The 27485-nt window shown below is 43.9% G+C and overlaps 1 long non-coding RNA gene across 1 annotated transcript in view; it reads left to right on the top strand.

The window, feature by feature from the left end:
* Nucleotides 1-22233, top strand: part of LOC133388464 (uncharacterized) — a 37728-nt gene extending 15495 nt beyond the window's left edge. The window contains exons 2-3 of the long non-coding RNA XR_009763819.1: nt 2539-2692; nt 19911-22233. This is a non-coding gene — a long non-coding RNA (uncharacterized LOC133388464). The remainder of the gene's footprint in view (nt 1-2538; nt 2693-19910) is intronic.
* Nucleotides 22234-27485: the final 5252 nt, after the last annotated feature.

The following is a 27485-nucleotide window of genomic DNA, read 5'->3' as shown; positions in this document are numbered from 1 at the left end:
GACGAAGGGCCAAGGTAATGGTTGGGGGAATACTTGGCCTCCAGAATGTATTATTGCAACTTATGATCCTGCCTCATGGGCACATGATGGTTCAGCAGGGTACCGAGGTCCCATATACATTTTAAATAGACTTATTTGACTACAAGCAGTAGTGGAAATCATTACTAATCAAACAGCAAAGGCTCTGATGCTACTTGCGGAACAATCAACACAAGTGAGGGAGGCAATACTCCAAAACAGGCTGGCCTTGGATTATTTGTTAGCCAAAGAAGGAGGAGTCTGTGGACTCCTCAACCTAACAGAATGTTGTTTAAAAATTGATGATAATGGTGAGGTAGTAAAAGACATTGCTAACAAAATCAAAAAGCTTGCCCACATCCCAGTGCAAACTTGGAAAGGAATAAATCTTGGAAACTGGGGAAGTTGGTTCAATTGGTTTGGAGGAATGAAAACAATGATTGTATTGGTTGTTTTGATTTTATTGGGATGTATGCTTTTACCTTGCTTATTACCTATAATCATGAATGGTGTTCGCAGTATAGCAGATAATGCAGCAGCAAAAAGTAGTATGCAAATGTATGGCAAAATTATGTATCAACAAGTTATTCAGAATGAAGAAGCTATATGATATAAATATCAAAAAGCTTCTAAGGGGGGAATTGTGACACTGAATTTTGTTTATTTAAGTTAAATATAAAGATTGCTCATTTTGGGAATTGTAGCACAGTTAATTTACAGTTAATTTACTTGTATGTGTGTTTAAAAGAAATGCTAATTTGCTGACTGGTCTTGTTTGTTTAAAGCTGTGCTTGCAAAATGAGATATTAGATTTAGTTGCAATATGCAGCTGTGTTTGTAGGAAAAGGTATCAGATATGAGTGAAACATCCAAGGTTGAAATGAGAAAAACAAGTATGAATAACAACTTCCAAATATGGAGTTAGGAAGAAGATGGGCATGGATTAAAGTGATATAAGGAAAATGAAAGTGATGTAATTATGATGATAATGATGCTAATGTAATTAACATATCAAAGTTAATAAGAAGGCTGACTGTGTTCAGCTTGAATCAGAACTGGCTTGGCTGTTTCTCCACGTGCACGTGTTAGTAATAAATATACTCCTTCTCCATCATTGTTTCGTCGTTTTCTGAACTCTATTGGGTGAGTATTGGGAGCGAACTCAAGCCACCAGGATCCCTAAAAGGGACTGGGCCGTTTTGTTTGTAACATAAGGACAGACTATGGAGAAACCGATTGGTTCCCAATTGGAAAGGGTGTGAGACAGGGGTGTATTTTATCACCCTATTTGTTTTATCTATACACTGAACATATCATATGGAAAGCGGGATCGGACCAAGATGAAGGAGGTGTGAAAACTGGAGGGAGAAATATCAATAATTTAAGATATGCAGACGATAACATACTACTAGCAGAAACCAGTAATGATTTGAAACAAATGCTGATGAAAGATAGAGGAAAGCAGAAAAGCAGGACTACAGCTGAATGTCAAGAAGACTGTGAGTTCAAATCCCCGCTAATGTCTCCTGGGTGTCAAGCGCCAGCTAAAGATCAACCCCACAGGCTCAGGGTTTATGTGCCCTGCCACCTGTGCAGCTGTGGGCAAGCTGCATAGTCCCAAGGAGCTCAGTTTCCCCCCAGCTGGCAGTTGCGGACAAGGAAGGGGCTGGCTTGTGCAGCTGTGGCAAGCTGAGCAGGCCGTAGCCAGCTGGGGAGGACTAGCCTCAGAGGGAGGCAATGGTAAATCCCCTCTGAATACCACTTACCATGAACACCCTATTCATAGGGTTGCCATAAGTCAGGATCAACTTGAAGGCAGTCCATTTCCATTTTGCCATATATCAGTTTTCATTTATTGTCAGCTGCTTTGGAGGCCAGTTCTCAGGGAGGAAGGCAGGATATAAATAATTTAAATGAATAATATTTTAAAAGCACTAAAGAAAATAACTGTTTTTTTATAGCGAATCACTGGAGTTGACTCCTGTTTCTTGGCCAACTGGAATGTTGGGATCTGCTCATGAATATGTTAGAATACTGGAATCATACAGCTGGAAGATATCTCAAAGATTATCAGAGCTTGGAAAAGTTACATTTTTGAATGACAACTCCCATCAACCCAATCCAGTGGCCATGCTGGCTGGGGCTGATGGGAGTTGTAGTTCAAAAAAGTAACTTTTCCAAGCTCTGAAGGTTATCTAGTTCAATCCCCTGCTGTTGCAGGAAATGGCTGCTACAGCATCTCTGCCTAAGGACAATGAAGGAGAAATCACTATGTTCCAAGGCCGTCTGTTTCACCATCAAACAGCTCCCAGGACATCCTTCCTAATGTTTAATTGCAATTGCAATTTAATTGAAATTCCCTTTCTTGGAACTTGAACCTGCTGGTTCTTGTCTTTTCCCCTGGAGCAACAGAAAATAAATGTGCTGCATCACCTGTGTGACAGTCTTTGAAATATTTGAACATACCTATCACTCTTATTCTGGTTAAAGACACCCTACTCCTTTGACTTTTCCTCATAGGATTTGGTCTCCAGGCTCCTCACCATCTTTGTTGCCCTCGTCTGGACACATTTCAAGTGTATCGCCTTCTCCCTCTTGCTGGCCTTTACATGCAGCGGAAGGAGGGGTTAGAGCCCCAAGGAAGATGTGTGGAGGATACCATTTCACACTGCAGGTACTTGACACCAGATCTGAATGGTCCCCTATGTTTAAAAAATGCAGTAGAAAGAAAACTAGAAAACTAACACAACATGAAGAAAGGTTCTAGCTCAGTTGTCTGCAGTGGTAGTTTTATAATTACAAGGAATTGTTTAAACATAGGAGGATGAAAATATGACCCTTGCCTGAAGTCTGAAGCAAAAAAGACCATTCTGTCACTTCAGAGTTTCACCACTTCCTTCCTGCCTAATTCAGCCACATGTTTAGACCCATGTTTTACAGACACTATGTCTCCCTTATTCCCTGTGAGTATGGTAAGTTAGTGAAGTAGGTACTTGTAATGCAGATATATTTTCTTCAGTATTATAGCACTACTGTTTTATACTATGGACAACTTGACCTTTGTTGGCTCCACATTTATCATGGCATACACGGTAAATGTGCGGGGCCAGATGGGGAAGCAGCACTATAGGATGGAAGCACTGGATGAAACCTGCCCCCTTTCAAGATTGTCATTTGGACATGTCCTCAAAATACTCTAATTATGGATCAGTATGATACTCATAAAATAAAAACAATGGTCATTAAATATAGGGTGTAGAGGGAGCCGCTGTGCAAGTACTGAAAGAATTCAAACCAGCCTTTTTAGATATTCTGACAGAGTGTGATTTATGGCTGGGTTGTTGTAAGACAAGAGTCAGTAACTTGGACAGACTTTAGAAACATCCAGTGGAGGAGAATGTTCTGTGTTCTGGGGGATCCTTTGGTAACATTTAATGCTGCTCCATAACCTAGAGAGCAGGAAGGTCCTCATTAACTCTGTTCAACATGGAGAGATAGTGCTAGTAAATCAGGAAGCAAGGCACTCTAGGTCTCTTCTACACCAATTTCACCAGAGGACCCTTTTGCACTCTAGATGGAGAGCCAGCTAATGACAGCAGGCGCCTTTTTTTTTTTAATCCTAACATTCTAAACATTTATTATTCTAAATTGCCTTCTGCACATTTTACAATAATTGAGACTAGCGTTTGCCTTGTTATCTCCACAGTTACTAACAAGAATGCTATCATTATCCTGGTCATTAGCAGAATTGATGGGGTTGTTCAGAGTTGCCGGCTGTAGGCCCGCTTTTGGGAGGGCTTACATACACATTCATTCTGACTCTCCTTGCTCTCCACAACGGCATATTGTTCCCCCTGCATCAGCTGGACCCATAGTGAGGGTACTCATGCAAGAAAGGAAGAAGCTGCTGAGGTGAAGGAGACTGGAGACAGGATTGGTGTAAAAACAGTCTAGAGATGGAACAATGCATCTGAGGGTCCAGAAAAGGGCTGAAAGATAGCATTAGCAGCTGTTGCTGCATACTATGGCCTTGCTGATATAATTAAGAAGTTCTTAACCAAGGGCTGTTTGTTTTTTCATGAGATAGTCATCTGTGCCTACACAAACAAGGAACATTGGGATGCTTTGCTTATACCTTGTGTATAGTCTTAGATCATTGATCAAACTGGCAGGTTGGGTTCTATAAGTGGCTTACAACCCTAGTGGTGAACACTGGAACTGGAGGCAGGTGACCTTCTACTGCAGAGGTGGAAACCTCTAAGTTGGGGTCTGAATGTGTCCTTCCAGGCATCTATCTGGCCCTTGGGACTCTGTATGAGCCATGCCCCCTGCCCAAGCTGCACTTTTCACCAGCTCTGTTCTGTACTTTCCTCCAGTACTTATGCCTGACTGTAATGTGCTCTTGAACTGTGATCATGCCTCTTTCCTGAATGGAGGACAGAGAAGAGTGTGTGTGTGTGTGTGTGGTTAGATGCCTCTGACTGTTGCTTGGCTGGAATGTAGCCTACTGTACAAAGGTAAGTCACATCTATTGCTGCACCCAGTTTTTTATCTGGCCCCAACCACCACTGGTATGTGGCCCCTGCAAGGTTGCTTATAAGTAGTGATAAACAAATATTTCAGTTTTGGTTTCTCTGTTTCTCATATTTCATACCTTAATTTCAGTTCATTGCATTTTTGTGTCAGTTTGTGATTTTTTTTTATAAAAAAGGCCTCACAAAAAAATTGTGCAAATGACTCCTACACATTTTTGCAAGCAATGTTTCTGAATATAAGGCATTTTTGTGTTTTCATGAATGAAGGCATATTAATGCACACTTTATCACAGTGTGCACTTTTCTACACTTGTTGTTGTTGGAGAACTGCACCATAAAATTCTGAGAAGCTTTTCAAAGGTTAGCTGCAGTTTGGTTTGCAAATTGTTTCAGGAAGTATAAATTAGGTAGGACCTCAGGACCACCACCCCTGCTCCGCCTCAGATTTGCTCCCTAATATGTTTGGGGGCAGGGCTACTGTTTTATTAGGGTTTTAAAACCCTAATTAAACATGTAGCAGGGAGAGGGGCAGTGAAAGGAGACCTTGCATCACAACCAAGACGGGGGTCAATTCTGTAGGGTGCTGCAATGCCTCCCCCCCAATCAATGCCTCACTGAGGCATTGATCGGGGTGAGGCATTGCAGCACCCTGCAGAATCGCCATCTCCGGTTGAACAGCCGCCTGTTGCTGCCCTAGGATCCTACTGGTTGGAAGGGCGGGATATAAATCAAATAATAAATAAATAAATAAATAAATAAATAAACAGCTGGTCAGCAGAGAGGGCAACCCTGCGCTGCTGATGCTCTGCAAATGACTTTCGTACAGGAAAGCTGTATGTGGAGCATCACCCACACCATGCAGAATCAACCCCTCCGCTGAACAGCTGATCAGTGGGGAGCGATTCTGCACCAGTGATGCTGAGCATTTCCTAAAGGAAAGTCACTTGCGTGGCATTCCCCTTACCATCAGGCCTATAGCCAGAGGTGGGCAAATGGGGGTGCTGAACCCCCAGAGCTATGCTTTGCCCCTCCACAGGATTTTTGGGGAAAATTGTCTTCTTTTTAATTTGTGATATGACAGACAATGAAAATTTCCATTTAAAGAATGACAACTTGTTTTAGGAACAGCAGCAGTTCAAGAATAGGACCCTCTGAAAAATTCGGTGAACAAGGCAGGGCATGTGCAGAACAAAAGCCTCATCTGGAAGAGCCCCCAAAAGCCTGTTCACTCAAGACGGTCCCTGACTGAGGGTGGATTTTTCACTATCACAATCTATAATTACTTAAGTGATTCCAAAAAAGCAGCCTGTATAGGAACATGACCCTTGAAGAGTTAAATATTAGAACTTTGCATTATGAACTAGAGTTAGACTCCATCCTTTGGACTTTCTTTTGCTCTGCTTTTCATTTTCAGTTGTGCTGTCTACCCAGCCAACGATAAAGAAGCATGTTTGTTTACCTGCAGTAAAAAGGAAGAGTCTGTTTATTCTGCAGTTATAATGATCAGAGCAGGATTGGGTGCTTATTGCTAAAGGGTGAAATAAAGAGATAAAATGATCTGAAGAAAATGGCTACCCTTTACTCTTAAAGCACTCACTATACTCACAACTGGCTATGTTTTCTTCTTTTTCTTGATTACTAGATGCCCAAGGATGAAAATAGCCCTAGAGGAACAGAAATATTACTGTGTATGCTACAGTTAGCTTGCTGGCTGACTGACCACCTAGGCTGTAACTCAAGCCTAATTTCCCCAGTATGTGCAGCTCAGCATGAGGCATTTTCAGGGCTTGTGGACAGAAAAATCAACCCAGCAACTAGTAAAAAAAAAATCCGATTGATTTCTACAGTTAGTTTCCAACTGTTTAGTTCATCCTTTATACAGCAGCCAGTTAAAATGGTTCCCCTTGATTGTCTAACAGGAAGAAAAATCTAAAGGTCAGGAGCTAGACTAGAAGGAGAGACTCTCAAGCAAGGCTGGGCCCTGGCTGAGGGCCCCTGTGGTCCAGAGGGGTCCCTGAAAGGCCCCTCCTTAGGGTGGGAGGATAGCGCTCCCATTCTGTGATCCGTGGCAGCATCTGGTCCCAACCCTGCCACGGATCACAGAGAGGGAGCTCCCAGGCAGCCCTCCAAAACAGACAGTGTGGACTTCAATAAGCTTGCCTGCATGCCCCACCTATCTTTCCTGTCCCTGAGAATGCTGTGTGCACATGCTTGCCATCAATACACATGGCGGCGAGGGCTTCCCTTAGGGGCTAATGCCCCGCCACCCTGTTGGTGAATGGCTGGCATGCACGCTATGCATGCATGTCATTCATGTGACACAACAGAAGATGAGGTAGGTGGGACACACAGGCAGGCGCTGTGGGCTGGGGCAGGCTAGTGCCCAAGGGCCCAGTCATGCCTGGTGCTGGTCATGCTCTCAAGGAGCATTTAACAAACACACTCTGCACTATTTATTTTCTTTTTGCCCTTCCGTAAACTTGGAGCATGGACAAGTTTGTTTTTCATGTGGAATCTAAAACTGAGATACCTAATGCAGCATCAAAGCCAAACTCAGGAGTTCATTGTCATTACCAAAGTAGTTCAGTTCATAAAGAATCAGAACACAGGGACAGACCACAGGTGAACAGGGACTGTAGCTATAGGCAAAGGCAAGCTTTTGAGTCTGGTATTCCTGGGGACCTCAAAAAGGGTGAGACAGTTCAACCAATTAAATTTCATTCATGTAAGTTAACACACTTTCTGAATGGAGGAGGAGTGATGGGGAAGATCACTGACTTTCCCTTCCCCAGCCCCCATATCCTCTCCATCAGGGGGGGATTGGCTGGTGCTATGCTCCTCTCTCCCAATGCCCCATCTAGAAATGTGGCTGCCCCATCTAACAAGGAAGGCTGGCTATGGGGCTGCTTATCATGCAGAATTGTGGAAGGTTTGATCCTGCTGGGGGTGTGGGGTGGGGAGGCAGCAGACAGGCAGGCAGGAAGCTAGGCCTACCTTCTCCTGGAAGACACAGCCAGGGGACTGAGGTAGGTCTTGGATTTCTGTGAAGGTTTTCCACTTTGCCTGCCTCTTCTTCCTGCCCTATGTCCTGCCCCCTGATAGACACAGATTTCTCTGGGTCATCCAACTTGACCCATAGCAATCCATGGCTGTCTGAACCGGACTCAGCCAAGATCTAAATGCCTCTGAGGAGACCTGATTCGGCTCAGGCCTGGGCCTGGGCCAAACACGGAGCATAACCCTATTAAAAAGGTTCCCCATCCTACTGCCTGGGCATAGGACTTTGTCTAATAAGGAAAACAAGATGTCTTTGAACCACTAGGCAATGCCCAGTTTGGCTTCTATTGGCTGTACATCTGATGCATCACCTACAATTAATCTTCAGCTGTGCCAATAAAAGGTCTACAATATTTCCTTTTACTGCTGCTCTCTGTCTTATGTGGGACCCTTGTGCTCTGATTAGTGCTGGAAACAGATCTGAACAACTGGTGGTTTTTATATTTTCAAACAAAGAGCAGCTCTTGCTCTTTCCTGCCTTGCTGCAACTTGGGATCTGTTTGCTCAAGCCCAAGCATGGTCTAAAACAGGAATGGGGAGCCTGCAGCTCCCCAGATGTTGTTGGACATCAACTCCCATCAGCCCTATCCAGCATGGTCAATGGTGATGAGCAATGATGATGGGAATAGTAGTCCAACAACATCTTCCCTACCCTGTGATCTAATATAATGAAGTCTGCAAGAAACCAGCCAACCAAACCCTTCCTACATTCCGTCTTAAGGCAATTAAAAATGGCAGAGTGGGGTTTTTCATTATGCCCAGCAACACATTTCCCTCTCCACACCCCCCCATCCAGAAACATTCAAAGTTCTGGTGAACTTGAGAGCTTCCTTACTACTCTGCGACTTTTTAAAGTTCATTTTAATAAAGGTATTGTGCTATGGCTGCTGTTTGGATTTTTTTTTTCCAATGGCCAATATTGCCGTTTTCATTTTCATTTTCTTTTATGCTACAATTCCTTTGAGAAGGAGATTCTGATCTATAGCCTCAACCAATCTGAATGGGCTCGGCATGTTAATTATTAATCACTTTATGAAAACTGCCACGTGGTCTATCTGTGAAGCCATTAACAACCACGTCTCTTCCCCATGGACATGCTGCCGCTGCTTCTGTCAAATTCATCTCAGCAGCTAAGACCCCGGTGTGAGCACAAGGCCCAGAGACTATTTTCCAGATGAGTGGCTTTTAATGGGCTCTCCAGATTTGCTCTGTGCATCCTGTGAGTGACTAGATATGAGGAGGAGAGGAAGAAAGGGAGGCGATGCAGTTGCTTCCTGCTGTATGAAGAATTATGAGGTTGACCTAAGAGGCGCTGCAGCAGTTAAAGCTGCTATAACGTCTGTTGTGTTAGTAGTCTAGCTTCCAATCAAAAAATGTATATTAATTACACACTGGTAAAGGAAGAATAGCTAGGGGCTGCTCCTGATGTTCAGTACGGGGATGGGAGTTCTTGAGTAGGCTCATACCCCCCCCATATTTCATATAAATATCCTTCATTTTGTACAGATACCCAGGAAGGTGCAGGATTGTATGTAAAGATTGAGCAAGTTGTAACCCAAAGTACTCTTCAAGATGGGGAATATGTGGTCCTCCAGATGATGTTGGACTCAAGTTCCATCAACCCCAACCAATATGGCCAATGGTTAGGGAGGATTGGAGCTGGAGTCCAGCAACATTTGGAGAGCCATTGGTTCCCCACCCATGCTTTAAAGCCACCAAAGCAGCTGGCAGAGCATGGGTTAAGAGGCGGTACTTGAGTGTGACTAAGCCACAGCCAGGGCCAGCCCTAGCATTAGGCAGTGAGGTAGCCAACTCAGTCAGCAGATGATGAAAGGGGGACTGAATGGACAAAGCTGGGTGTACCATGTAATCAACCCTGCATCCCTAACCTAGCCTGCTGCCCTCAGGTGCAGTGAAGGACACTGCTCCATTGCCAGTGTTGAAATAAGATTCAGCTGCCAGTCTGCTCTGCTTTTGTCCATGGGTTGGGAAGAGGCGCCATCTTCTCTTTTTCCATACGCAGCAAAATGTCTTGGACCAGGTGAGAGAGGAGGCTGGAGGAAGCTATGAGGTGGAAGAAGCAGGAAGAACTTCTGTTAGCGCCATGCAGGTGCACAGATGTGAATAGCCAGCATACTGATGTCAGATTTGGACACTGCTGCTGATAGTGTGGCGATAGTAGCAATCAAAGTGGGATGTGGCCTTGTGACTTCCTTTAGTAAGGATATGAGGCCCACCTCCCCCTCAGCTGCCATTCAGTACTGTCTGCCACCCCATCCCGCACCTTGCAGATTGTATCAGACAAAACAGTCTTCCCTATTGCTGATCTGGCAGCCCATACACTGAGGAAGTGAGGTCAGTATATATAAAAGGAAGATGACTCACTGGACACAGAAAACCAGATACTAAGGAGGATGTAGGAATGCATTCCATTTGCACCTACCCAAAGCGCTGGCAGAGCAAATACTTTTGCCAAATGTAGTGCAAGAAACAGATCTCCATTTATCCAGAGTTGGCAATAATGCTGGGCTTAAATGTTGCCAGCACCCTTTCTCAATATTATGAGAAGGAAAAATAAACAACTCATGCCCCTCAAAAGGTCCAGAGTACATTTCTCTCGTCACCAAGTCCTTTCAGAGAGTTCCCACACCTCAGGAAGGGCTCTCCAAACAGAGGGCAGTATTTCTAGGCAGGCTTATTTATGTATTTTCTTATTTTATTTATTAGATTTACAGTATATCCTGCCCATTCTCCCAGTAGGAGCCCAGGCTTAAGACCCTACACCTCTTTCCCTAGTAATTAAGCACTTGCTATGCCCTGGGTGTCCTCATGCAAGTGGCTGTTGAAAATATGGTGAGCATTTGGGAGATCTGTCTGCATCATGTTCTTACAACCCATTTGTTTTCAAACACCTCAAACACTTAGTCAAGTGTGATCTATTAAATAGCCGGTAAGAATTAAATTCCTTCACAAATGTAGTGGTTTCCTAATTGCAGTGTGACAAAGCAGAACAGCAGTACATAGTGTGCAGCAGGGATATGTTCTCTCCCTTCCCCACCTCCTCCTTCTGGATCATATAACTAAAAAAGAAAAATGCTGCACCTCACCAGACAGGTGGGCTAGACACGTCATGGCAGCGGAACGCAGATGCCCAAATAAGAAAGGGAAATACGGACAGATTCTGAAGTAGCAGCAAGTGGGCATCATTCTAATAATTTATTTTTAATACCACATTGTCTTTAAGTGTGCTGCTCCCTCCAGGGTGTTTGCTTTGAGATTGCGAGATAATTACATCTCAGAAACCAGGCGAATTACAGTTAACTGCCTGAACACTGAAGGTGCCCATTTCCCACCACCACCACCTTTTTTTCTCCCCCTACCAGAATTCTTCATGATTGCTTGTTAAAATGTGCAGCATCAATTAGGAAGCCAATTCGGCAGAAGTGATGAGGTATAGTCTTTCCTCCTCAATTCACATACTGATGGGCACTGGGTGGAGACATTCAACCCCCTACTGGGACTGAAATGCAGAACTGAGTGATGGGAAGGAACCTTACTTAGGTAAATAGCTAAAGAGCCAGAAGTGATGCTTCAGAGCTTTTGTTATGTGGTTGACCTGTGAACTGTAACAGCTTTGGTGTTTCGTTCATTGTTGCTCTCTGTTGGATGCCTGAATCTGTGTTGAGATGGACTTACTTTGCGAAAGTGCTGTCTGACCACCCCCTTGGTTTAGAAGGCTGTGTGCTCTCACCAATTCCCTGTAGCACTGTTTGTATCCCAAACCAGATGTCATCATCAGCAGTGCCAATGAATTTCACCAAAAGAGAAATTTGGGGTGAATTTGGAGGGATTTGCTCTGTATGAATTTTGAGAGAGTCGAAGGCATATGTTTTTGATGTGATCAACAACATTCTCCCAGGGGAATTATACATATGATGTCATCAGCAAAATGTGAAGTGAATTCAGAAGGACTAGCTCTCTAGCAAATGTTTGGTAAGAATGTTGCTGGGGGATAGTCAACAATTTAGGTAGGTTAGGAAAACTTCAGAAGGAGGGCCTCACACATTTCTGTGAGTCATGAGCTCTCAGTCTATGTTTGGCTATACGTTGAAGCCAAATTTGAACAGGCCTCCACTGTTTGAAACAAACCATACAATATTTGTATTCTTGTTCACTCACCACATGAGAATGTCTCCTTGATTTGTTTGGCCCCACTTAGGGAGCAATTCTAAAGGTAGCCAAAGGTTAGCTGAGATGCCCTAGAATGTGGGATAGGTGCCATTCCACCTGCAAAGAAGGAAGCCTGCTAATGAGATGTCCTCTGATAAGCCCACAGAATGCTCTGTGGGTGTAGATATCCCACTGGTGGTGTTCCATCAGTGGTGGGAACCAAAAAATGGGATGTTGGGAGTGACCAAGAATCTGCAAGATCCTAATTGCCCTTGTTCTGCAGCCCCAGAAACCTCAACTATGCAAGCCCTGGAGCTGGTGTATTTATTTCCCTCCCATTGATCAAAAGAAGAAAAGAAAAATGGTCAGAATAAAAGATAAGAAACAGCCACCTCCCATCCTGGCTGCTGTGAGATGACAGGACTTTGGAAGTGATGATAGCCCTGCCACGGGATCTCACCTTTTCCACAGGGCAGAACAGTGCCCTGGTAATGGTTAGGGACTTAAGAAGGTATCTAAAGCTATGCCTGTTAGTTCTTCCCCAGACGTGGGAACATGAGACACATGAATGTAAAACAAAACCTGGCTCAACTCCCTGAATCGAGAAGAGGTTCATTTTATGAAGGGAGGTGGTGCAATTGAATACCAATTAGGAGGATACTATAGCTGGACCAGGAGGCTGATGAGGCACCTCTGATGTCAGGGACAAAGATTGATTTCTGGGGCTGGCCAGAGATCAACAAGAGATCCTGTCTGGTGGAAACAAGAGTCCTTCTGTTTCCTGATCGAAGTCCCCACTGCCACCATCAAACACAAAACAGATGTAAGGGCCTAGTGAAGACCAGAAAATCCTTTGTGTGTTAGGCTGTGGAAACAGTGGCCTGCCTTTCTCTTTTTCTTCCCAGGATGAACTTTGATGCAAAGAGGAAATATATCTTTGGGGAGGAGGCAGGAGAGGCCTGTATTTGCAATGATTTCTGTTGGGTAATTCTCAGCCCCTCAGAGGGCCCAAGTTATCCTGAGCAGGAACAATGTGATGAATGTAGAAAGATATGCATTAGGGCTATGGAAATGTCTTTTGATAATACCCATAAAATATCCCACTATGTCTGGAATTTATAAAAGCTGGATGATCACTGTTTTGCCTCATCACCCCTTGTTTTTGCTATATTGGGGAATGGATGGTTAATGGGAATGAAAGTACAATACTCCACTGGCATTTTGGCAAAGAGCTCCTGAGTTATGAACTATGGATTGGTACATGTACCTCGGATGTGTTACACAGCTCTTGTAAATGGCTAATCAAGGCAATGGCAATGGCACTGTTGACCTGAGAACCTGCTCCAATGCTCCTGTGAAACAAAAAGGTCCAAAATGCAGATGTGTTGGGGGCATGTTGGTAGAGGACTGGGAAAAGGCTTGGAATATGAAGGATCCATTGCCTTTGTGATCCTCTGACATGCCCCCAAGCCCAGGAGAAATATATGTCAGCTCATTTTAATTGGTTTTGCACCCACCTCCTTCCCAATGCCTTAAGATTGCAGCTTTAGTTTGGCAACTACTATTGGCCATTTCCCACTTTACACAGCAGTACATCTATGTTTGTCTTTGAGTGTATAAGCATTCAGGGCCAGGGACGAATCTCAGTTCCCTGAGAAAGAGTACCTGTGTAATACAGGACAGTTTGACCTGTTCATACATTACATTTTAGCTTGTATACACATACACCATTTTACTGTAACGAGTGGAGCAGTCCTAAGGCTGAAACTAGAGATGACGGAAGCATTTCAGTTTGCTTAAACCTGGGTCTTCTCCTGTTATGTATAAAATGAGGCTTGGAAGTCCAGTTTAAGAGCCCATGTGGGGAAGAGTTGTTGAATCTTCCCCCTTCATCTCTCGGCTCAAACTCTTCTCTACCACTCTGTTCCAACTGGGGGGGAAAGCACTTGGGGTAATGGATTGCAGGCAGGTAAGGTGTGAAAGGAGAAAAGGTTCAGCTCTCCCACATCCATGCACTCCTTTTCTTCTTTACATCAGACCTCCCTCCCCCCCCCACCCGCTGTATAAATGCTTGGAACTGGAGACCTGGTTTAAACAAGAGTTTAAATGGGCAATGGAGTTTTAGACCCTTCGGAGGCCCACTGTGAATTGTTTGCAAGGCACTTTGAGGGTAAAGTTGCTTGCCTCCATAGCAGTCTTGATGCCCCCTCTACATCTACTATAATCCCCAATGAGGTGTCCAGTGCAACGTCTGCTGCAACTTCTTGGGAATGGTTTCAGTTGATGCGACCTGATGACGTAGACAAGGTGTTTGCAATGATGCGGCCAGCAACGTGTCCTCTCGACCCTTGCCCTTCTTGGCTTAGTAAAGCTTGCCAAGGGAGTTTGACCGAGTGGATCCAGGGTGTGGTCAATGCATCATTGTGGGAGGGAGTGGTTCCAGCCACCTTGAAAGAGGCCATGATCCGACCACTCCTGAAAAAGCCCACTCTGGACCCATTGGTTTGTGACAACTACCGACTGGTTGCAAATACCCCCTTTTTAGAGAAGGTGATTGAGAGGGTTCTGGCGCAGCAATTGCAAGTACTCCTGGATGAAACAGATTATCTTGACCCATCCAGTCTGGGTTCAGGCCTGGTTATGGGACTGGATTGGCCTTGGCTGCTCTGATGGATGACCTTTATCGGGAGAAGGACAGGGGAGTGCGACCCTGTTGTTCTTACTTGATCTCTCAACGGCTTTTGTTACCATTGACCATGGTATCCTTCTGGGCCGACTTGGTGAGCTGGGTATTGGAGGAACTGTTTTACAGTGGTTCTGATCCTATCTCCAGGGTCGCTCTCAGAGAATAGCAATGGGTGATTGTCTTTTGGTCCCCTGGCAGTTGTGCTGTGGGGTGCCGCAGGGTACCATCTTGTCCCCCATGCTGTTTAACATCTATATGAAGCCCTTGGGAGCAGTCATCAGAAGATTTGGGGTGAGGTGTCAGCAGTATGTTGACGATACCCAGCTCTATTTCTCTGTAACATTTGAATCGGGAGAGGCTGTGCAAGCCCTGGACCACTGCCTGGACTCGGTGGTGGGCTGGATGAGGGCCAGTAAACTGAGTCTGAATCCTAGCAAGATGGAGGCTCTGTTGGTTGCTGGTTCCTGAGTTTGGATAATTGGTCAGTTGTCTGCTTTGGATGGGGTCGTACTCCCTCTGAAAGAGCAGGTCCGTAGTCTGGGGGTGCTCCTGGATACATCTTTGTTGCTAGAGGCCCAGGTGACCTCCGTGGCTAGGAGTGCCTTTTACCAGCTTCAGCTGATAAGACAGCTGTGGCCGTTTCTGGACCAGGATAGCCTGACCACTGTTGTCTACACACTGGTAACCTCCAGGCTGGATTACTGTAATGCGCTCTATGTGGGGCTGCCCTTGAGATTGGTCCGGAAGCTGCAGCTGGTGCAAAATGCAGTGGTGAGACTCCTCACTGGGGCAGGGTATTGCCAACATGTCACCCTGCTGCTGATCGAATTGTAGTGGCTGCCCATTTGCTACCGGGCCAAATTCAAGGTTCTAGTTTTGGTGTACAAAGCCCTATGCAGCTCGGGACCAGGATACCTGAAAGACCGTCTTACCCCTTATATACCCAGTCGGTCACTGTGCTCTGCAGGTGAAGGCCTCCTGCAGATACCATCTTATCAGGAGGTTCGTTCTGCACAATATAGGAAACGGACCTTTAGTGTGGCGGCACCTACCCTGTGGAATTCCCTCCCCTTAAATTTTAGGCAGGCACCATCTCTGCTATCTTTTCAGCGCCGTTTGAAGACTTTCCTCTTTCAACATGCCTTTTAAATTGAGACCTATCCCAGTCTGCGTCTGTGTTAGAATTGCTTTTAATATGTTTTCTTTAATAATATGTTTTAACCCTTTTTTAAAAAAAGATGTTTTTAAAGCTTTAAAAAAAATGTTTTTGTTGTTTTTTAATGTATTTTAAGGTCTTTTTACGATGTTTTCAAGTGTTTTTAGCATTTCTGTTTGCTGCCCTGGGCTCCTGCTGGGAGGAAGGGTGGGATATAAATCAAATAAATAAATAAAGAGCTGCCTCCATTGCATTTCATTTGTGCCTAAGTTAACTGGCATTCCAGAAAAGACATCCCTTCACCAGAGCTGCTGCCAAAAACTATGGCATTGTTATGAGTCTTGTGGCTGTCAAAGTCCAAGCCTTGGAGCGCTGTGATTCTGTCAGACTCTCCTCTTACATTAGAATAAAGTTCACAAACCCTTCTATGGAGATTAGTCTGAAAACTTGAATTCTTAAAGGCTCCTCTGGCAGATGGCAAAACCATTTATTATGCTTTTAAATCTTTTGGGGTTTTTTAAATAAAAGTTTGGCGCTTTGTATGCTTGATTCATGACTCTGGATGCCAATGTGGTGACACTGCGTGCATTATGAACAACCCAACACAAGAAGCTATGGGAATCAGAAGGCATGTTTCCAGAAACTAGTCTAACTCCAGCTGTAATGCAAATAAAGTCTCATTGGCCACCATCCACATTAGATTATGGCTGCAATCCTAAACACAATTACTAGATAGGGAGGAAGCCCCACTGACACAGTGGGACTTACTTACAAGCGTACATAAGATTGTGCTGCACATCTGCTACAGGAAACAAAGAGAAAACAGAAAGATATAACTTATGCTGTCCATTCAACAAATCCCCTTGAAAACAGAACAGCATATATAATATCTCTAGGATGGCCATGTGTTCCACCATACAAAGGTTAGTCCTCTATTTGAAGGAGTGATTTATCTGAAGGGCTGTTGAATCCATGTCTGGTTTAAAGAACGCTAAGAAGGGAGAGCAGGAGGGGCCTTGAAGTTGCCCATCAACAATGAACGCTTGGACACCAGGCTCAGCAGGCACACAGGCCACCTGGTCACAGTCTTTCCGCTAGTTGTATTGTATTACTATTTAAGTTATAATAATCATTTCCACATTTGAATCTATATTGGCATATGCACCTTTCAAACAAATCTGTGTCCTGGTTTTGGTGATGCATTTTCTCTTTTTCACTGTTGCAAAAGTAGCTACCCTAAGTGTCTTAGTCAAGCATCCTGATTTTATGAATCAGCTGTGGATGCTGCTGTGTGTGGTGTCCCTCTTCTGTGTTGATTTGTACATTTGGTGAATCCGGTAGAAGCAGTACCCGAAATAGAACAACAACAAAAAATGAAGGGAAGGGAAGAACTGTAGCTCAACTGTATACATGTAGAGGGTCCCAGGTTCAGTTCCCAGCATCTCCAGGTAGGACTGGGAATGTTCCCTGCCTGAAATCCCAGAGAGCCATTGCTAATGGTCTGATTCAGGGTAAGGCAGCTTCCTATGTTCCTATGATGTTCCTTTAATGTAGCTGCAATTATGTCCGCCTGGAGGAAGTGCGATGATTATAGATCCACCTGGAAAGAAATGGGATGACATTCCACTCTGTCGCACCTTGCTTTGAGAATTGAGTAGAGTTGGAATGGGAAATGTGTGGCCCTCCAGAAGTTGTTGGACTCCCAACTCCATCCCAGCAGCCACAGCTAGCATGGCCAATATTCAGGGATGGTGGGAGCTGTAGTCCAGCAACATATGGAGGGCCAGAGGTTCCACATTCATGGGGTAGAGGAAAGTGTGTGGAAAACATCCTGCTTACTAAAATAAGGACCTTGTCAATGTGATGCATGTTGCGCAGAGTAGGGATGGAAAGATCTGTCAGTTTCAGTTCTCTCAGTTTCTCATTTTTCCAGTCTTAAATTCACTTCTCCATATTTCTGCAACAATTTCTGCAAAAATCCTCATGAAAATGTTAATGTCAATTTTTCCTAATAAACACGTTTGTAGGAAGTTTTGACTAATGTGTACATTTTTGCAAGCTATTTTCTGTCATATAATGCATTTGTGTATACTATTTTCACTCATATATTTATTTTTATGTACATTTTCCCCTAACATATGCATTTTTGTAAATGTTTGGTTGGCAAACTGCATTGCAAAATTCAAATAAGTGTGAATTTCGAAGGATGGCTGTGTTTTGATTCTCATGTTTTTTGGAAAGTGCAAATTTGATAGATTTGACTTGAAATGTGATCTGAATCAAATTTCTTGCCCCTCCCTAGTGCAGAGGAAATAGTAGTGGCTTTCAAATAACACACCCCTCTTCTTCATCCTCATGTTGAATGTGTGGGAGAGGGTGTAGCATTGTGCTTGCTGGCCACATCCCAATTGCCAGTGTCAGGGCTGGTTCTAAAGGGCGGCTAAGTTGGGCACTGGCCATCAACAAAGATGGCGGCGGAGGCTTCACTCCCCTTAGGGAAACCGTGGCCACCATCTTCATTAAGGGCAATGGTAAAGACTAGACAGGTAGGGGGGCCATGGGGGGCGCATGGGGAGGCATACATGCACACGTATGCGTGCATGTGCACACCCACCAGGGGGCCAGGGCAAGCTGATGCCCATGGGCCCCCGCATGCCTGGAGCTGGCCCTGGCCAGTGTACCTACTAACCATGCCCCTAGATGGTTGTGTGCACAGCATTTACCAGAAAGGGCCCTACATATGCATAGCTCATGTGATATAAGGTTGTTCCTTATAACTGGGAAATCTGATTGGCCCAAGACTCCTTCTTTATGAGAAGACAGTAAAATTCAGGTTGGCGACATATAGTGCCCTACGGAAGGAGATATGGTAGCTTCTACATTCTAAAAAGCATCTAGAGCATTGGGAAGCATAAGTATGGGTGGCTTTTCATTTTTCAAGAGAGGAGGAAATGTAAATATGCCATTGCACTCATGATTCTTTGTTAAACTGTCTGCTACAATATGCCAAAAAGGGGATTAGTGCCGATTGAGAGTTGTATGAGCTTCACACACAGATGGAGCCTAAGCACTCACATGTGGGGAGATGCACAACCATGTCCCCTGTTTTACATGATTACAAGCAGCAGAAAGTGAAAACACCAGTGTGCCTCCACCTCTATTTTTACCTACTTTTTGCAGTTTATGAAGCACAGCTATACATGATACCTTGAACATCACCAACTGAATACCCAGAATTGTACATCATCTGAAGTCAGTATAGAAGAGAAAAGTTGTCTATATGATAGTTCTAGCTCCACGCCTTGGCAACTGCCGATGTGAAAGCCTGTTTTGTTGTTGTTATGTGCCTTCAGGTTGATTACAACTTAAGGCAACCCTATGAATCAGCAACCTCCAGTAGCATCTGTTATAAACCACTCTGTTCAAATCTTGTAAGTTCAGGTGCGTGGCTTCCTTTATGGAATCAACCCATCTCTTGTTTGGTCTTCCTTTTTTCCTGCTTCCTTCTGTTTTTCCCAGCATTATTGTCTTTTCTAATGAAATGTCTTCTCATTATGTGTCCAAAGTATGATAACCTCAGTTTCATCATTTTAGCTTCTAGTGATAGTTCTGGTTTAATTTGTTCTAACACCCAATTATTTGTCTTTTTCACAGTCCATGGTATCTGCAAAGCTCTCCTCCAACACCACATTTCAAATAAGTTGATTTTTCTCGTGTCCACTTTTTTCGCTGTCCAATTTTCACATCCATACATAGAAATCGGGAATACCATGGTCTGAATGATCCTGACTTTAGTGTTCAGTGATACATTTTTGCATTTGAGGTCCTTTTCTAGTTCTCTCATAGATGCCCTCCCCAGTCCTAGCCTTCTTCTGATTTCTTGACTATTGCCTCCATTTTGGTTAATGACTGTGCCAAGGTATTGATAACCCTTGACAAGTTCAATGTAGCTCTCTCTAAAACTATTTTTTGTGCCACTCGAGTATATATCCATTTGTGTGTCTCTATTTATATATCTGTGTCTATCCCTTTCTGGTTACCAGGCTTGTGCCCAGCTCACCAACAAATCCATCTTTTAAGAGATCAATTACAGTGTCTGGCTGCAAAGCTTTGAAATCCAATTATCTCCAAAATAAATAAAAAATGAAAAATATATGGAAGCAAATGCATAAATCAAGTGGAAAATGGTCCAAACATTCAAATAAACAAGGAGGAATTTGAACTTCATTTGTCTTTTGCCCTTCTGCCTCTGTCATTGATTTATTTTACTGCTTTTGTCTTTGCTCAGCTCCAGAATAACCCGATCTGTTTGAACTGCACTTGTGCTTCTAATTTCCTCTGGTGGTGATCAGAACATCAAGTCTGCCGTGGGGAGGATTAGTCCAGCACCATGACTGTATCACCCACCTCCCCATCTTCCTAATCTGCATGCAGCCTCAGAGTTTCTCTACATGATGGAAAGCCGCATGGTTCTTATGTATGGGAATTCAGCTGTGTCCTGTTCCCACAATACCTGTAGGAAGTTTAACTCTTTCTATTCAGTACTTCTAAAATTGCAATGAATTCCCATTAGAGGTGAGCATAGATGTCCTGATTCTACCACTCTGAAAATTCTCTTAAAGAACCTCTAGCAGTCAGAGCTGTTTTTCTAGAAGTGGCCTTTGGCCCGCTAAATTGGGAGAGGGACTGTTCTTGGTGTCATCGTGAACTTCTTTTCAACTGCCAAGTAGAGCCCATTTCATGACCCTCTCTGTGTCTCTGGCCAGCTTTTTTTTTTACTGGACCACACCCAACAGATCAAGGACAGAGCTCTCGCACAGCTGTGTCTTGAAGCCAACCCTGCCCCTGTAGCTTTGCTGACTGCATAGACTGAGGCTGAGGCTGATGGGAATTAGAGTCCAACAACATCCGGAGGGCACCACATTGCCTGCCCCTGCCACAGGATATTCAAGAGGACAGAACAACCTGAAGAGCGTGCAACATGGCTTTCCTAAGCAGTCTTTGTCTCTCCATTTCACTAGTGTGCACTATTTCCACCATATGTTTTTAAAACAACCTCCTGAGGTTTTATTTATTTATTTATGCAGCAAAACATATATACCACTTGATTGTAAACAGAAATGTTAAATAAAAGGCAAAGTAAAAACAGGCATTTAAAAACATTCACAATGCAATTAAATCAACAGTTAAGCTAAAAACGCATGAAAATACATGCCAGCTTCTATATGTCAGCTTCTCTGTGCCTAAACAAAAGGCGCTGGCCTGTTGTCAATAGTAAGGGAGTTCCAAAGTGTGGGAGCTGCCACACTAAAACTGTTTCTTGCAAGTCCAGAACTAATACTATGTGGAACCTTAGCAGTGCCAGTTCCACAGATCAAAGTGGTCAAGTGGGCATATATGGGGTAAGGTGATGATGTTGGATGTAGCAGACTGACATACATGGACCTGGGCCTGCTGCAATTCCTCCGTGTTGGCCCATCTCTTTACAGCCCAGCCCCTGGAGCAACCATTGCATGGAGTACACTGATCTTATCATAATCTTCTCTCCTGTCCTCTTCCCACTCACGAAATTCCATATGCAAGTGGACAAGTCTAGCTAGCTAAACTGGGCATAGAGGCTCTGCAACAGCAGACCCAGCATTAGCACCTGACACCCTCAGGCAGCTGCTGGGATGACCATACCCCAGCAGGGCCCCCCAGCATTGATACCTGCTTTGGGTCCTCTGCACCAGGCAGCTGAATCTGCAGGCTGATATTTGAAATGTTCCATACTGCCCCAGACATTACATCGCTCTGGGGCATTAGGGGAACTTAAGGTGATGGCCCCTAGTGAGGAACACCATTTTGATTTCCAAAATGGGTCCCATGATGCTGCTGCCAGCTAAGTTGGGGCTCTCCAATATAGGAGGGAGTTACTCATTGTTGAGGGGCCCCTCAAATCTGGAGCTGGCCCTATGCAAAGGTTTGTGTATTATCACACAGAAGAGAACGTTTGGATATTGTTTAATTTTCTTCATATTAGTCGCTTGCACAAAGCGCTTACTAAAAGCTCCCCTGCATGCAGGGATGGATCTTTGGCCTGAGTAAAAGAAAAGAGAAAAGCTCCATGTTTAGATTTTCCTTTCTCAGTTGGCTCCTTCGACTGCTGGTTTTTTTCTTAGGCCAATCCCTCGCCATTAGGTGTATGCAAGGATCAAGCTCCTTCTTGCTTTCATTCTTGGGGAGGAGGCTGGGTTCCAATCACTTTATTGAGCTATGAAAAAAGAGAATTGTGAGCCACTGCTCCACGATAATGCACTAATAATTTTACATCAGGATATATGGACAGAGCAGACTACTGATGCTGGCCACCTCGTGTGTGTTGGTTGTGATGAATAAAACCCACTCTAAGAAAATAAAAGAAGAAGAATGTTTTTAATGCTATCATCAGAGGCTCCAAGGAGCAGCTATAATTTATTAACCATTATCGCAGTGTTGTGCAATAATCTTTGTCATCTTTTGAGCCTATCAAGCAACTAATAATGTATTAGTATCTCAAGATTTTAAGGAAGCAAAAGAATGAATATGTTTGTCCTTATCCCGGAATTTGGGTTTAAGTAAATGAAGATGGTGAAGAGGAAGAAGAAAATATAAGGTTATTAGTTAAACTATATATATATATATATATATATATATATATATATATATATATATATATATATATATATAAAGAAGAATGTGCATTTCTTCACTGGAAACATAATATGTATATTAAGAATAATACAATAAAATAAATAATTATTTTGTGGGAGAGTGGAAAAGGCTTTTCAATTATCAGATACCACAAACCCAGTTGTACACAAATCAGTTTAGCCTGAATACTTTCATTCATTTATTTAAAGCATTTTTATCCCTCTCCTCTGCCAAAAAGGGATTGCAGCTTCTGCATAGTGAATAAAAACATGAGAGAGTTCCTGTTTGCAGGCTTACTGTCTAAAAAGAGACATGTGAAAGGAAAAAGGGAAATGGAGGCAAGGGGAAAAGGAAAACTTGGGCTCCAATTTGATCGGGTAACCTCCCTCGTAGACTGTGGGAATGCTGTGAACATAATATATCTCGACTTTGGCAAAGCTTTCGACAAAGTGCCCCATGATATTTTGATTAGCAAGGTAGCTAAATGTGGGCTGGATGGAACAACTATCAGGTGGATCCACAGTTGGCTACAGAATTGTACATAAAGAGTGGTTATCAATGGTTCCTTCGCAAACTGGGGGGAGGTAACAAGTGGGGTACCGCAGGGCTTGGTCCTGGGCCCAGTGCTCTTCAACATTTTTATTAATGACTTGGATAATGAGGTGCAGGGAATGCTTATCAAATTTGCAGATGATACAAAATTGGGAGGGATAGCTAATACCCTGGAAGGCAGGAACAAAATTCAAAGGGATCTTGACAGGTTGGAGCATTGGGCTGAAAACAACAGAATGAAGGTTAACAGGGATAAGTGCAAAACTCTAAACCTAGGAAAAAGAAACCAAATTCCCAGTTATAAGATGGGGGATACTTGGATCAGCAATACCACATGTGTGAAGGATTTGGGGATTGTTGTTGATCGAAAGCTGAATATGAGCCAACAGTGTGATGTAGCTGCAAAAAAAAGCAAATGCTATTTCAGATGGCATTAACAGAAGTATAGTTTCCAAATCATGTGAAGTATTGGTTCCCCTCTATTTGGACTGGTTACGTCTCATCTTGAGTACTGCGTCCAGTTCTGGACATCGCACTTTAAGAAAGATGCAGACAAACTGGAACAGGTTCAGAGGAGGGCAATGAGGATGATCAAGGAATTAGAAACAAAGCTCTATGAGGAGAGACTGAAAGAACTTGGCATATTTAGCCTTGAGGAGAGAAGATTGAGGGGAGATATGATAGCACTTTTCAAGTACGTAAAAGATTGCCACATGGAGGGAGGCCAGTAGCTTTTCTCGATTGTCCCAGAGTGTAGGACACAGAATAACAGGCTCAAGTGCAGGAAGCCAGATTTCAACTGAACATCAGGAAAAACTTCGTAACTGTAAGAGTGGTACGACAATGCAACCAATTACCTAGGGAGATACAACACTGGAGGCCTTCAAGAGGCAGCTGGACAGCCACCTGCTGGGTATGCTTTAATTTGGATTCCTGCAGTGAGCAGGGGGTTGGACTTGATGGCTTTATAGGCCCCTTCCAACTCTACTATTCTATGATTCTAAGCTAAATAGTAGTATTTATAATGACCAGCTGGAACAGAAACAGTTCAGGGTGAGCAGGAGCCAAATGTAGCTGACCTCTGCAGAGTTGATAGAGTAATCCTGTTTCTCATCTCTCCCTCTGCTAAAGCCTAATGGAATGGCTGGTGCTAGGTGACAATTGGCAGAGGAGCCAAGTGTAGTCAGTCCTTTAGAAGAGTTGATGGAGTGGCCCTGCTTCCCTTCTCCCCCTATGTTATGAGCAACAGCCTCACCAGTATGAAGATGAGGCTTCAATGGCACCCCGGACAGTTCCATGCAGGGCTCATGCTGGAGACTCCATAAGAGCAGAGTGCAAATTTTGTCACTGCAGCAGCCAGCAGCTTCAGATTGAGCCTTAAATATGAGTTGCAGCTGTATTTCAGTATGTAGTTATGTCTCCCTTGAAAGAAGTAGCCTGATCTACATTAGGAGACGTTAACTCCAACAGCAGGGGGAGACTGTGATTTCACAAGGACTTCTCAGCTGAAGATGTGAGGGGAGTACAACACAACCTCCTTAGGCCAGAGAGGTCCTGGCACAATGATCTCTACTTGCCCAAGTGCATCTACTTTGGCATGTGCATCTGGGGTTGGACTGGAGGGCAATTCCTTCTCACACTCCAAAGCCTGGGCCTCATTCCTTGAAAGAGGGGAAATAAACATCCTCTGCCACAGCCTGATGGGATGGCTGCTTCCAGGTGACAGTTGGGAGTGAAGGTCCAATGAAGCTAGCCGATAGAAGGTCCTGCTTCCCTTCCCCCCCTCCCTCCCTCCCTCCCTCCCTCCCCCCCTCCCTCCCTCTGCTGTAGCAACCTGATGGAATGGCTACTGCTAGGTGACAGTTGAGAGGGGAAGAATCCAGTGGAGCAGATTTTTCAGCAGAGCTAATGGATGGTCATACTTCCCATCTCTCCCTCTGCCATAGCCTGATTTAAGCAGCTTCGCTCCAAAGACTTAAAGAAGAATGATCTTGTTTAAATAAAATATTCACTAATAGGCAAAAAACCTTGAGGATTAAGAATGTACCTATAGCCCACAGATATTTCTGTCAAAATTTAAAAAGCAGGGAAATTGGGCAGCTATAGTGAATGCACCAGGGGAGCAGGAGACCTGACCTCCTCTGTGAGATATTATACTGCCCTACAAATTTGTCAAAATGCAAACACAATTTGGTTTGGTTTTTCATAGTCCAATCCACTTCCTGTGTAGCTTGGAAGAATTTGGTAACATGTGCCTCTGAGCATATGGTGAGTGGTGGCAACACCTGCAATCAGCACAAACCAGCCGATTAGGCAAGCCAAGCAGCTGTGAGTCTGGCTTTTAGAACACTGACAGTTGGTTCTTACTGAGCATGCCTCACATTATCATTGAGTTCAATGTTAAATTTCTTAAATTAATTAAAAATCAGCCAGGAGTTGTTTTAACTTTTAAACTACAGAAGATGAAGGTCAGAGTATGGGGCAAGGTCAGTAACAGGATTACACGTACTCAGTGAACATGGCTAATTTTTAATTAATTTCAACAAATTATGAGAACTCTGACAGAAAAAAGTCCAAAACGGGCCTGGGTTTTCCCCCTCTCTTTTTAGACTTTGAACTCTTAAGTCTCTCTGACTGTTTTGTGTGTCACCATGAACATTTATAGGGTTGTTAAGCAAGCATTTCTGAGTTCAGGACTATAAGTTTTGTAAAGCTTTGTTTTAAATGAGCTTATGGGAAGCATCAGAATGGGGGGTATTTTAAATTTAACATTGTGGAATGTGAAAAATCCATGATGGCTAGAGTATACAGCCACTCTTGTGGCTGTATAATTCTGGTTGTAATTGTTTGTGGATGTTGTGACCCAGGTTGGGAGGGGAGGTTTTGAGGTGCCAAGCTCTGACATTGAGGACTATGAGAATGAGGCAGAGGAGGCGGAGAGCCGCAAGGCTAGTACACACAGCATGCAAACCCAGTCATTGACACCTCAACTCCCTCTGATCCTGCCCCCCCTGCTGAAGTGCGACAAGAACTGTCAGAGACTGCCCCTTTTGAGACTTTGCTGTTAGACACACCCTCTTCACCTGTGCCTGCAGCAGAGGCACTGCCTGGTTCACCTGACGTTTCCCAGCCGGCTGCCCCGCAGGTTCCCACACTCAAGCAAGCTGACTGTCCACCGCTCTTGTGTGCACAGGAGGCAGAAGTGGGAGATTCAACAGTTGTTAAGGAGGAGCCAACACGAAAGCCAAGCCTCCTTAAGGGGACGCAGGGGAGTGGTTCGTTGCTGAGTCAACGTTGTAGCTAGAGCTTGGAAGATTACTTTTAAAAAGTAATAAATTACAGTTACAGTTGCATGGCCCCAAAGAGTAGTAATTACCGTTACAATTGCTCTGAAAGTAACTGATTACTTTACTTTTTCTCAAAAGTAATCACTACAATTACATTTCAGTTACTTTTTAAAAAAAACACCTTCAAGGTACTGGCCTTGGCTGCTGCACATCTAAGTAGCCTAAAACTACATTAAAAATAAACACACACATATAGAGGTAGTAGAATAATTATTTTTTATTCATAAGATAGCAATGGTGGACTCTCTGCTGACAAGGGAGGTGGGGAGGGAGGCAGAGGCCACTGCTCAGATCTTTACACATCAAACCAAGTGCACCCTGCCACTCAGCCAGCAAGCATAATCTCTTTCACTTAACTATGTCCCGGACCCTGCCCTGCCAGCAACTAAGGGACACTCACCCAAGCAAACATTTTCCCCTAAGATGCAAAAAAGTTAAAATACTGCAAATGCAGCACAGTAGCCAGAGAGGGTGGTGGAGGCTACTTTGTGTGCCAAGTGCAAACACACACACACACACATGCTGTCACCTTTCACCGCCACAGTTATTTATCTCCATTCTGTTGCTGCCTCCTCCTCCTCCTCCTTTATCCATGTTCTTGCCCTCCAGCTCCTTTTTCCCTCCACTACATTCTTCACCACCACCATCCATTTTTAAAAACAATTGTTTTCTCCACTCCACCCTGTCTCACTCTCCACCTCCTGCTTTGTCGCCTCCTACCCACAAAGCATGAGGAAAGAGTGATGCTGCACAGAAGCCCAGTTTGAGGCACATGATTTTCATCTACAAATCAGAGAAGCAGAGGACTTCCCCTGCTTCCCCCCACCAAGTAATACCCAAAAGTAATGCTGGAAACATTAAAATTGCTCCACAAAAGTAATAAAATTACTCCTAGTTCTATTATAATATAAAGGAATTACCCACCTGTTCCTCAAAAAAGTAATGAATTACAAGTAATTCCTTACTTGTAACTAATTACTTCCAAGCTCTGGTTGTAGCACTGCAGAGTCATGCTTAGTCAGAGTTAGTCAGGGAAAAATTCCTAGAAAGTGTAGTTAGGTTAATGAGGCCCACTGCTTGTGATGTAACTGTAACTTTAATAAAAAGAGAAAAAATCACAGCCATGGATCTCTCGACTTTGGGCAGGACAGTGGATTGGGTGTCAGGATGTGTCACCAGAGGAAAATTATACCAGATAATTCATAAGCTTTATATCAGTCACCATCAACCTTTCCAGACCCAGGAATCAATCAGTCAGTCAGTCAGTCAATCAATCAATCAATCTAGACATG

This window comes from Rhineura floridana, chromosome 7, assembly GCF_030035675.1.
Source record: "Rhineura floridana isolate rRhiFlo1 chromosome 7, rRhiFlo1.hap2, whole genome shotgun sequence".
Taxonomy (NCBI): Eukaryota; Metazoa; Chordata; class Lepidosauria; order Squamata; family Rhineuridae; genus Rhineura; species Rhineura floridana.
The sequence above is the reverse complement of the archived record's forward strand: the minus strand, read 5'-3'. Positions and strand labels throughout refer to the sequence as shown.